Here is a 13,270-nt window from a genome sequence, read left to right as displayed (position 1 = left end):
CCTTGAAGTCTCATGGGATATTTATCTCTTAGCACATAAGCGGTGAGCTGAATTTACACTTGTTCTATTTTTTGTAAAGTTCCCACCTGTGTTTGTTAATATCTTTTTTTCCTGGTAGGAACAAAAAATGATTTCCCCCAGTGATAATCCATTTTCAGATTCTATAGCTTGATATAGGCTATTTCATTGATGATATCATCATTATCTGGAAGAGTCATGAAGCTGCCGTGCTGGAATTCATTGATTAAATTAGTTTGAATCAATTATATTTGCTATTCATGTACAATTGGAAAAAACGAGCTATAGTTTTCTTGATTTAGCTACATCTACTGGAATAAGTGAACCCGAGTGTCATGATCCAGGTTGGGGTTTGCTTTCTACTCCCTGACCTGGTCAGGCGGGGGTTAACCTTCTCTGGTCAATGGCAACCCAAACTTTGGTGCTTTAAAATGGCTGTAAAATGGTCATAGTAAGGGCTAGAGGACTACAAAAGGAAGATAAATTGAAGTAAGAGCAGGATGAGTGCCCTGCAACCAAATATGGATAGGGAAATTACTTAAATTAACATAAAATCCCCCCAAGAAAGGACAAATTTAAAAAGTTTGTGAAGTGGATTGAATTAAAGTTTTTTTGAAGATGAGGCCCTGTACTTGGCGGCCACTTACATATGAATGGTACAGTGAAACTGCGAATGGTCATTAAATCAGTCAATTCAATTACATCTTTTGAACTTCAAGCTACAGATCATCGTGAAATTATGAACCGTTAAAGGAATGCATGGAAAGCCTGACAGAGGTGCCTCAGACACCCCCACACCCTCGCCTCTGTCCCGAGCTACCCTGCGCATTGCCTTGGATGCATTGGTTGACAAGGCAGGGTGGCCATGATGATAATACCAGTCACCAGCTGTCTGCTTTAGCTTGTTTGGTTGTCAAAAATGGGTGGACCCCATAATTGTTTTTAAAATTATTAATTTAAATAATTAATAAAATCATCATGGGGACCCCACTATGCTTGACAACCAACCTTGCTGAAGCTAACAGCTGAGGATTGCAGCCTGAAGCTGTCAGTTTGTTCCCAGCTGGTTATCAAAAATACCGGGGAGCCCAAGCTGTTTTTTTTTTAATTTATTTAGAGAGCCGGCATCGGTAAATGAATACTTCCATCAGCTGCTGCCTGCTCACACTGTTATTACTAAACATATTGATCCACTCAACAGTTAGTAAACTGCACTCTGAATCAAGAAGTGTTGTACTTTTTTTTATATAAAAAGTTATAACTTTATTGAGACAAACAATACAACAAATAATAAAACAATGCCTCAAAACCATACAAATCAATTGTAAAATGGCAGGTGAGCGTGGAAAAAATCCCAATAGTAGCAGCAAGCACCCAGGTAATACAGACAATATTATACTTAATAAGCCTGGCCAATAAAGCATGCTAAGAAGACACATAAATAAGCTTGAATTAAATTTGATACATATTAATATTGTCTATGGTTTAAATGTAATAGATCTGCTCCAAATCTAAAGGTTTGATCAAAATAGTAACAAAACGGGCTATGGATTATGCAATATAATAATTTAATGCTTCCACACAAGTGCTTAAAAAATAATGGTAATAAACACAGCCCGTAATCGGGAGCACTAGCCAATTTAATTACCAAACCATAGGCAATTATACTATAAACAATGAGCCCAATATCTCTGTGCAGATGGAAAAAGCGGATGATATGTATATATCAGCGCTGCAAAGATTTTCTAAATCGAGCAAATGCCTAGTTCAGCGGTGTGCTGCGGAGAATAATGATTTTTGTTCCAGCAAAAACCATCTGAATATGCAGCATTTTACTTGTTTAGTAAAATACACCCCATTGTCCTCCATATATTATAATGTGCACCACAGTCCTCCATATAGTATAATACACTCCCTATAGTCCTCCATATATTAAAATACACTGCTCAGTCCTCCACAGATACACTCCTCATAGTGCTCCATATAGTATAATGCACAGCCATAGTCATCCATATACTACAATTCACTTCCCATAGTATAATGCACGCCATAGTTCTTCATATAGTATAACGTATTCCCCATAGTCCTCGATACAGTATAATGCAGCCCACATACAGTATAATGCAGCCACCACCCTACAAAGTATAATGCAGCCACCCCAGAGTATAATGTAACCCCCCCCATAGAATATAATGCAGCCCCCCCATAGAGTATGATGAAATCGCCCCTCATAGAATATAAATATAATACAGCTCCCCATAGAATTTAATGTAGCCCTGAATAGAATAGAATACAGCCCACCTCCCCATAGAATATAATTCAGCCCCATCAGAGTATGATGCAATCATCCCTCATAAAATCTAATACAGCCCCCCTTAGAATATAATACAGCCCACCTCCCCATAATATATAATGTAGCCCCCCTTAGAATATAATGCAGCCCCCCATAGTATATAAGACAGCCTCCCCCATAGAATAGAATATACCCCCATAGTATATAACACAGCCTCCCCTACAGAATATAATATACCCCGCAATAGTATATAACACAGCCACATAGTATATAACACGGCCTCCCCCATAGAATATAATATACTCCCTATAGTATATAGCAAAGCCCGCATAGTATATAGCACAACTTGCATAGTATATAGCACAGCCTGCATAATATAGCACAGCCTGCATAATATAGCACAGCCTGCATAATATAGCACAGTCCGCGTAGTAGTATACAGCACAGCCCGCACAGGGGTATATAGAGCACAGCCCGCACAGGGGTATATAGAGCACAGCCCGCACAGGGGTATATAGAGCACAGCCCGCACAGGGGTATATAGAGCACAGCCCGCACAGGGGTATATAGAGCACAGCCCACACAGGGGTATATAGAGCACAGCCCACACAGGGATATATACAGCACAGCCCACATCTCATCTCTCCCCCACCAAACCCCCCGATAATGGCCCCACAGTCCAGTTAAAAAAAAAAACCACTCTCCTCACCTTTCCTTTTGCCCGCGCTGCTCGTCCCTGCTCCTGTCTCGGCAGCTGCAGTCTGCCCAGGACACAGCAGGTGCGCGATGATATGACGTCATCGCGCACCCGCAGTGTCAGAGGCAGAGCGGGGAATGATAGGAGAGGGAGCGTCTGTAGACGCTCTCTCCTCCATCATTGCATTGAACTATACCGGCGTCATAGACGCCGGTATAGTTAAATGCGGCGGCAGTGGCACTGGCGGGGGGAGGGGGAGGAACAGTGCAGCGGCCCACTACTGGCACCGGCCCTTCTGGCATTTGCCAGAAGTGCCCGATGGCCAGTCCGGCCCTGAGTGAGTGTGACATGCATGGGAGAGGGGGGGATAGTATAATGAAGCGTGGAAGCAGGGATTTCTTCCAGGCACCCTCGCCCTGGAGCCTGGAAGAAATCATTAACATAATGAAATAAAAGTCTATTTTTCCACATCTAGACAGCAACTATGAGACATACAGGTAAGACTAGATTAACATTTCCATTACCTGTATGCCCATATTAATAGCTGAAAAGTGTCCCAGGAGGTGACAGATTCCCTTTAATAAAAATCATGTATTTCTTAATATACAGGTGTGCTTGTGAATAACAAATCACCCTCTCTTCTTTTTCGATACATATTCTGATTGATTACCAATTTAGCATCCGTTCCATTATAATAGCTGTGTGTCTCAATCCCAGTTATTTCATGATGAGAGTAGTGACTAGCATAATTTTTTACCGCTGGTCACAGCTGCTGGCTCACATGCGGTCATCTGTGTGACAGCATGGGAACTACAGCGCTCTGACCGGCAGTAGCGAACGTACCCCATATCAGAGCTGGTGTTTACCGCGCTTTCACACAGATGAAAGTGTGGGAAATGCAGGATGTTTATGCCTCACATTCATTTGAATGGGGTTTGGATCCCAGTTCGGGTACCATTTTGGTACCAGAACCAATTTTTTTTTAGATTTTGATAAATCCGACGGACCAGAATATCCATGGGTCCGCTCATCACTAATTACTAGTTCCACTAGGTTTAAAATCAATCTGTCACCTGAAAAAATGCTATGAACCTGCAGGTATGGGGTTAATCTGTAGGTTAATAGCATTTTGAACCTTGCCAGCACCCACACTTAGACCTCCCCTGCTTGGAAGAAATAAGCTTTATTACCCCTTGCAGCATTCCAGTTTCAGCTACCGCTCTGTGTGCTAATGCTGTGCCTGCTGTCAGTCACTGCCAAGAGCAGGGCTACAGCTTCTGCTCTCTATACACAGAGCGCTAACTGAACCCACACCAGCGTCGGCCCCATTTCGGAGACTCGAACACTGTCAGAGGGAATATAGTTAGTATTTCCTCCTGGCAGCAGGATTATGTGCTGGTGCCAGGCAGGTTCAAAATGCTATTAATCTGCATATTAACTCCATATCTGAAAGTTAATAGCGTTTTTTAACATGTCAGGTTCGCTCTATGTACTTGCAGTGCGCTATCTAGTTTTTGACTGACAATTGGCTCTTGTGTATGACTTTTATGACTTAAAGAAGCACTCTTCCTCCTCCCATCAAAGTTTTTATTCTCATAATATATTGCAATAATCATATTATACAGCACTGTGTACTTGCAATTGCTCATTTTTGCCTTCTACCCATTTAATTCTTCTCTTTTCCATTAGGTTTATGACATCACGTGATTTAAAACTGACTAGCTGAATCCTTCTAAGCTCTATGTAAAAACAGGAGGTCAATTTTTCCTCCATGAGTCATCACTGCAAAGTTCCTGGCAGGGGGAAGGGGCGGTCCAGATATAGCCTCCGCACAATATAAGGTATTTAATGTTAGTCCGTCCCGATCAGGGTCACCTTGTCGACGGTGGGATGGCTTTTATGCTCTTTTTGATCAATTATTATTATTACTAAAAACCCTGTGTTATTTAGATGCACTTTTGCTTTTTACTTATTTAGTTACAGCAGGGTTTATGCTTATTTTGCTTCTTGTAGGTTTTTTTTATGATGCCCTGTCCACCCCTATGACTGAAAGCCTGAGGCAGCTGGGAAGAATAGAGTTCATACCCTCTCGGCAGCGGGGCCATCAGTGTGGGTGCCGGCCGGCTTAAGAACACTATTAACCTGAAGATTAACCTCATTTCTGAAGGTTAATTGCATTTTTTTTACAATGTAAGTTCTCTTTAAATGCAATAATTTTAAATGGTTTTTGGGAAACAAATTTGTAAAGAGAAGGAGGTATTTTCTTATTGCAATAATTTTTTTTGTGGGAATTTAAGGAACGGTTGTCAATTGCAATATTGCTATTTAGTGTTATAGTTGTTTCATTTATAATAGGAGGCTTTATTTTTGGTGCTCATAATTTGCATACCTGCAGGAAGGGATTAGTGAGAAGTTTGTGAAGATTAACATGATATAATCGGTGAATAATCCATACGTTCTTTGAGCTATTATAATTCCAGATATATTAAAATAATATACTGTATGTACAGTCAGTGCTTACTGTGAGGTTCTATCATGAGGATTAAAATTAAAGGGGTTGTATAGCATTATTTAATCATTTCTACAATGAGTCTAAGAACTAAGAGGCAGATAGTTCTCAACTACCTGCCTGTTGTGCCTATATCTTCGCACAGAGAGATCATTGACCACTCCTGCCAGTAATCCAGCGTCTCATGCTGATGTCACATCAGCAGAGTAACAGCTTCTCTTCTGCTCTGCTTTGACGGGATGTGACAGCTGATGTCATACTGTTTGACAGCTGGCTCCCCGCTGCCTTCCTGCAGGGAGTTGGCTTTCAATCAGCATAACTTCGGCAGTTGCGTCCCGCTCACAAGGCAGCCTGGAAGAGGATCAGCTGCACTGTTGATGTGGAGTCGTGACCGCTGTGAGCTGGTGCTGGATAGAACAGGCAGGTATTTAAAATCTACCTGCAACAACCCTACGGATATGTGCACACAATGACTTTTTTAGGTGGATTCTGCTTGAAATCCACCTAAAAAAGCACTAAAAAATCACCAAAAAGAATTAACATATGCACACCCATATCAATACGACTTGCTGTGCATTCCATGTTTTACAACTTCTTTAAACTGATTCAAGCTCCGAAAGCCATTGAGAAGCTAAAAGAAGTGGCCAGTCCATTCTTTTGGATGCTTCTGCTTGAGAGCTTCGACAATATTATGTATGGATTAAAGAAGAAACGACAGTGGCAAAGTTTCCACAAGAGACATCCAAGTAGACATCTGAAAAGATGTGTGAGGGAAACCAATACTGGCAATTTCTTAACGCTTCTTATGCTTCAAACCTGATGTTAAAAGGAGCCATGTGCACATACCCTAGCTGGTAATTGTAAAGTTGTTAGATATGAACCTTGATCTGCTGAAGCTACTGAATGACAGTTGTGGACTGCTAGCCCTGGTAATCACACTCCGTTCCCATTAATTTTCAAGAGAAACTGAGATGCATTTCCTGAGAACGGACATCATGCAGCCATGTTGTTTAGACTTCTTACATTGTGTACATCCAGCTTCTGCTGGAGCTTATTGTGGTGGAGCCAAGTAATAGACTACTGCTGATCACATATTGATTGCTTATCGTAAGGATAGGCAATCAACGTTTATGCCTTGGAGAACTCCTATAAAAGAATCAATGTTATCATTCCATAAAGTAGCAAGGACTGTGTGAGACAGGAACTAATTAATTCAGTGCAGGATGTGGAGTGGTTTGATCTTCTTGCAAATTATATAATGGGGCCTAGAAATTTGCAAATCAATTGGCTATGTCTTTAGGGTTTTGAAATGTTATATTATTGTACAGTAATTACAGGTATATTGTATCTTCTGTTTGTCTAATCTGGTTTTCAGCTTGCCTTAGGTCTTTACACTGATAATGAATTGATTCAGTAGGATTACTGTTATGTTGATTTTTCAGAGAAGTTATTTTAGCCTTAAGATTCCTAGTTTTGCTTGACTTTCCATTTATTTTGCATAATCAAAAACAGAGTAAAACACAGATAGTAAAATGAAGAAAATTAAATCAAGATATGTATTCTGTGTAATTGAGCATTTAAGGCAATAAATAATAGGAAAAATAGAACAAATCTAGCTGTCTACATGAAGCAACTGCAAAAGTGAAAACCCTTCCCGAGCTGCATCTAAGGCATCTTATTCCAGTGCCCTGCTCTGTACTGAGTGTGGCATAGTGGGGAGCTGAACAAAGCTCTAGTTACACCGGGTACCAAATTCTTCATTGGGGCAAATGTCAGGTCCAAGAACCTCTCCACTGCCACACAATATTATTTTATAATTACACCATCGCTGGGTCTGTCACTGCCTGGTTGGGAAAGCTTTACACTCATTGACCACCACTTCTTCAAGCTGTGAGCAGCCACTGAGATGATTGCTTGGAGCAATCAAACTTATAGTAACGGTGGCCTCAGTGTGCTTATTAGCAGGGCATTGTTATTCATGTGCTATTCCATGCATCTTTATGAAATTATTATTCATGTGCTGCTCAGTGCCTTTGTCATCTCTGTTGCTGCCTGCCTATTGGAAAGTGCAGCAGCCAACATGACTTTGTCATTTGCTACTGTGCTCTCTATAGGCAGGCAGCGAAAGAGATGACAATGACTATGAGGAGCTCATGAATAGCAACTCAACCAAGATGACAAAGGCACTGAGCCTCACATGTATAGCAATGCCCTGCTGATAAACACACTGAGACCAGCTTTACAATAACATTGATTGCTTCAATCAACAGCCTCACCTATCTATGAGGTGGTAAGGTGGTAAGGGTGGCTAAGGGAATTGGTTTGGAAGGGGAAAGAGCTTAATGCATCTAGGACATAAGTATATTTGCAAGAGTGGTGTAGACAGCTACTGAACACTAGTAAAAGTTGCATAAAGAGTAGTGTTGAGCATTCCGATACTGCAAATATCGGGTATCGGCCGATATTCGCTGTATCGGAATTCCGATTCCGAGTTCCGATATTTTTTCGTTATCGGAAATCGGAATCAGGATCCATATTCATGTAAAAAATAAAGAATAAAAATAAAAAATATGGATATACTCACCCCTCCGAAGGACCCTGGACCTCAGCGGTGCAACCGGCAGCCTCCGTTCCTAAGAATGCAGTGAGTGTAGGACCTGCGATGACGTCACGGCTTGTGATTGGTCGCGTGACCGCTCATGTGACCGCTCACGTGACCACGACGTCATCGAAGGTCCATCACTCTCTGCATTCTTAGGAACGGAGGCAGACACTTGCAGCGGTGACAGCCCGGGTTCGTCGGAGGGGTGAGTATATCCATATTTTTTATTTTTATTTTTTATTTTTTACATGAATATGGATCCCAGGGCCTGAAGGAGTTTTTCCTCTCCTTCAGACCCTGGGAACCATCCAGGATCGCTCCCTATTAGGTTCTGATATTTGTGTCCCATTAACTTGTATTGGTATCGGGTATCGGTATCGGCGATATCCGATATTTTTTGGATATCGGCCGATCCAATCCGATACCGATACTTTCAAATATCGGAAGGTATCGCTCAACACTAATAAAGAGGTGGAGGAAAAATGAATGCACCATTTCCGCACAAGACTTTTGATATAGTGATGAATATAGCAAAGGCTGAGCATGCAAATATAAAGAAGCACAGAGCGGTAGTAATGACTGAGCTGCTGTCCGGTTACGCTCTGGCACTTCTCAGACAAATGGTGTCCCCGTTCCAGTGTGCTGTAGGGGGTGGGCCGCATCCCCCTCACTTGTAGGCCACAGGCCTCCGCTGCCTCTAGGCTTCTGTCTTCAGGAGACACCAAGTTCTTTACAACAGGCAAACATGTACTAGTCAGTAGAGATGAGCGGTGTTCGAGTCGAACTGTTCGCCAATAACAAATTCGAGCTGTTTTGGGCGGTGTTTGAGTCGTTCGACGAACCCGAACAATTTGCTTAAAATTCGGCTGTTCGAGTTTCTGTTTGATAACTGTTCGTTCACCAAAAGCCTAGCTTGATTTGCACATTAAACTGTTTATCATTGTTAATGGACTGTTTCAGTGTATAGTGGGCGGGGGATAGATCTGTGCTGAAATAACGCCGATCTCCTTTTTTTTTTCTTTCCCGCATTTACAGAGGGGTGGTGCAGTCTCTCAGCCTATCAGCAGTGCACAGCAATGTGCATGTGATGCACACAAGCAAGGGCATATGTCATTGGCTGTGTATGTCACATGTCCTTGCCCTATAAGAACCAGCCATTTGCCCCGTCGCCACCATTTCCTCACTGCTGCAGCTTAGTGTTAGATGGCACCGCTGCTGCTGTGGGCGCTATACAGACTAAGAGTGTTTTTTTGGAGTGAATTGTCAGAGAGATAGGTTTAGGGAGTCAGGAGGAGTCGGGACTAGTTGTAATATCAGCCCTTTTCAGGGTAGGTTACAGCAGTTCATAGCAGTGTTTGCCATGCAGGTCTGAGCCAGTGCTGTGCAAGTGTTAGTCACAGCATTTGGTGTAATCTAGCTCAGCCAATCCTTTTGGGCTAGTAGCATTGTCTGATAGTCATCTGAGTAGCCCGCCTGTGAAGCTAGCTACACCGCCTGTGTATCTCAATTTTTACGGCATCTAATCCAGTTAATAATTTTGGGCTTAGTAGCAGTGTCTGCATGTCAGCAGAGTAGCCCGCCTGTGAAACTAACTATACCGCCTGTGTATCTCTATTTTTACTGCATCTAATCCAGTTAATAGTTTTGGGCCTAGGAGCAGTGTCTGCACGTCAGCAGAGTAGCCCGCCTGTGAAACTAACTACACCGCCTGTGTATCTCAATTTTTATTGCATCTAATCCAGTTAATAGTTTTGGGCCTAGGAGCAGTGTCTGCACTGTCCGACAAGCCCTGGTGCAATATGTTATGACGTATAGCCTGGGCCAACGAGCTCAAGAGGTGGGGCAAATCACGCTGCAGGAGTGGTCTCAGATCAGGGACCTATGCACCCTTCAGCACAGTTTTGAAATAGCAACGAAAATATTTAGTGCTGATGATGCCATTATCAGCATGACCATTCTGGTGATTTACATGCTGGAGCACACCTTACACAGTGTTCGGAGTCAGGTGGTGGAACAAGAGGAGGAGGAGGAACAGGAGGAGTCGTATGCAGAAGGGATCATATCTCCAAGGTCAAGAAGGTTGGCAGCACCAAGGCGGCTGGTATTGGAGGCTGGGGGAGAGGGATTACCGAGGGCGCATGGTAGCAGCCAAACTGTTGAGGAAGGTGCAGGAGGCAAGGAAGAAGTGGAGGATGAACTGGCGCTGGGCATGGAAGACTCATCAGTAGTGTTGAGCATTCCGATACCGCAAGTATCGGGTATCGGCCGATCCTTGCGGTATCGGAATTCCGATACCGAGATCCGATATTTTTGTGGTATCGGGTATCGGAATCGGAAGTCCCCACAGTGCTAAAATCACTATAATGTAAAGTGGGCGGTGCGTGGGCGGAGACTGCGTGTCTCTGTGCGGGCGGGGTCTGTGCGGGCCTGCCAGGGATCTCATTCTATGCGGCCGGCGCTGTATGCCCAGGCTTGATGCGGCGTGCCGGGGCTTGATGCGGCGTGGGAGGGCTCTGCGGCATGCTGGGGGGTCTATGCGGCGTGAGGGGGTCTAAGCGGCGTGCTGGGGGGGCTATGCGGCGTGAGGGGCTCTCTGCGGCGTTCTGGGGCGTCTATGCGGCGTGCTGGGGGATCTATGCGGCGTGAGGGGCTCTCTGCGGCGTTCTGGGGCGTCTATGCGGCGTGCTGGGGGGTCTATGCGGCGTGCTGGGAGGTTTATGCGGCGTGCTGGGGGGTCTATGCGGCGTGCGGGGGTCTCAGCGGCGTGCGGGGGTCTCTGCGGCGTGCTGGGGGGTCTCTGCGGCGTGGGGGGGTCTCTGCGGCGTGGGGGGGGTCTCTGCGGCGTGGGGGGGTTTTATTTTACGTTTTTTGCAGGCGCTGAAGTATGGTAAGTATGGTGAAATGAAGAATATTAAAATACTTTTTCCTAATGTGTGCGTGTTTTATTAACCCTTTTCTTACTATTGGATTAATAACGGATAGGCGTCTTATTGACGCCTTTCCGTTATTAACCCGGCTTAATGTCACCTTACGATAGCAAGGTGACATTAACCCCTTATTACCCCATATCCCACCGCTACACGGGAGTGGGAAGAGAGGGGCTAAGTGCCGGAATTGGCGCATCTTACGGATGCGCCATTTTCGGGGCGGCTGCGGACTGGTATTTGTAGCCGGGGGGGGGGGCAATATCCATGGCCCCTCTCTAGGCTATGAATATCAGCCCGCAGCTGTCTGCGTAGCCTTTCTGGCTATAAAATATAGGGGGACCCCACGTCATTTTTTGGGGGGGTCCCCCTATTTTAATAGGCAGTAAAGGCTACGCAGACAGCTGCGAGCTGATATTCATAGCAGGCTACAAATATTGGCCCCCGGCCGTCGGCTTTCCCCCTCTGGCGCAGAAAATTGCGCGGGAGCCCACGCCGTTTTTTTCCATTTTTTTTTTTTTTTTAAATTCAATGCTCATAAAGGCCTCTTTCACCCTTGCGTCAGTACGGGTCCGTCGCTATGCGTCGAGCCGACGTACCGACGCACGTTGTGAAATTTGTACACGACGTGGGCAGCGGATGCAGTTTTTCAACGCATCCACTGCCCATTCTGAAGTGCGGGGAGGAGGGGGCAGAGTTTCTGCTGCGCATGCGCAGTAGAAAATGGCAGACGCGACGGACAAAAAAACGTTCACTTGAACGTTTTTTCGTGCCGACGGTCCGCCAAAACTCGACGGATCCGTTGCAGAACGGACGCGACGTGTGGCCATTCGTCGCGATCCGTCGCTAATACAAGTCTATGGGGAAAAAAATGCATCCTGCGAGCACATTTGCAGGATCCGTTTTTTTCCGCCAGATCCGTTTTTTCAGTCGGATCCGTTGTTTTCCGCCAGATCGGTTTTTTTCCACCGGATCCGTTTTTTTCCGCTAGATCCGTTTTTTTCCGCCGGATCCGTTTTTTCCTGCCGGATCCATTTTTTTCCGCCAGATCCGTTTTTTCTCATAGAGTTGTAATAGCGCCGGATTGCGCCTGATGGCCACACATTTCATCCGTTTTTTGCAGGATTCGTAAAAAAAAACTTTCCGCCGGACGGAAAACTCATAGGAACGTTTTTTGTCCGTTATTTTTCATGCATGTTTCCATTCAAATCATGCACATTTTCCGTTTATTTATTTTCCAAAAACCTCATCAAAACCTGCATCAAAACTAAACTGCATGAAAAACCGCACCAAAAACCTGCATCAAAAACAGCATCAAAAACCGCACCAAAAACCTGCAGCAAAAAAAGCACCAAAAACTGCATCAAAAACTGAACCAAAAACTACATCAAAAACCGCACCAAAAACATGCAGCAAAAAAGCACCAAAAACTGCATCAAAAACCGCATCAAAAACTGCACCAAAAACTGCATCAAAAACCGCACCAAAAACCTGCATCAAAAAAAGCACCAAAAACGGCATCAAAAACTGAACCAAAACCTACATCAAAAACCGCACCAAAAACGTGCGTTTTTTGATGCAGTTTTTGGTGCTTTTTTGCTGCATGTTTTTGGTGCGGTTTTTGATGTAGTTTTTGGTTCAGTTTTTGATACAGTTTTTGGTGCTTTTTTTGATGCAGGTTTTTGGTGCGGTTTTTGATGCAGTTTTTGGTGCAGTTTTTGATGCGGTTTTTGATGCAGTTTTTGGTGCTTTTTGCTGCATGTTTTTGGTGCGGTTTTTGATGTAGTTTTTGGTTCAGTTTTTGAAGCAAAAAAGCACCAAAAACTGCATCAAAAAACGCATCAAAAACTGCACCAAAAACTGCAGCAAAAACCGCACCAAAAACCTGCAGCAAAAAGCACCAAAAACTGCATCAAAAACCGCATCAAAAATTGCACCAAAAACTGCATCAAAAACCGCACCAAAAACCTGCAGCAAAAAAGCACCAAAAACTGCACCAAAAACTGCATCAAAAACAGCACCAAAAACCTGCAGCAAAACCTGCATAAAAAACTGGTGCAGTTTTGATGCGGTTTTTGATGCAGTTTTTGCTGCAGGTTTTTGGTGCGGTTTTTGATGCAGTTTTTGGTGCAGTATTTGATGCAGTTTTGGGTGGTTTTTTTGCTCCAGCTTTTTGATGCGGTTTTTGATGCAGTTTTTGGTGCAGTTTTTGATGCGGTTTTTGATG

The sequence above is a fragment of the Ranitomeya variabilis genome, chromosome 2 (assembly GCF_051348905.1).
Source record: "Ranitomeya variabilis isolate aRanVar5 chromosome 2, aRanVar5.hap1, whole genome shotgun sequence".
NCBI classification, from domain to species: Eukaryota; Metazoa; Chordata; class Amphibia; order Anura; family Dendrobatidae; genus Ranitomeya; species Ranitomeya variabilis.
Note: the sequence above shows the minus strand (reverse complement) of the source record.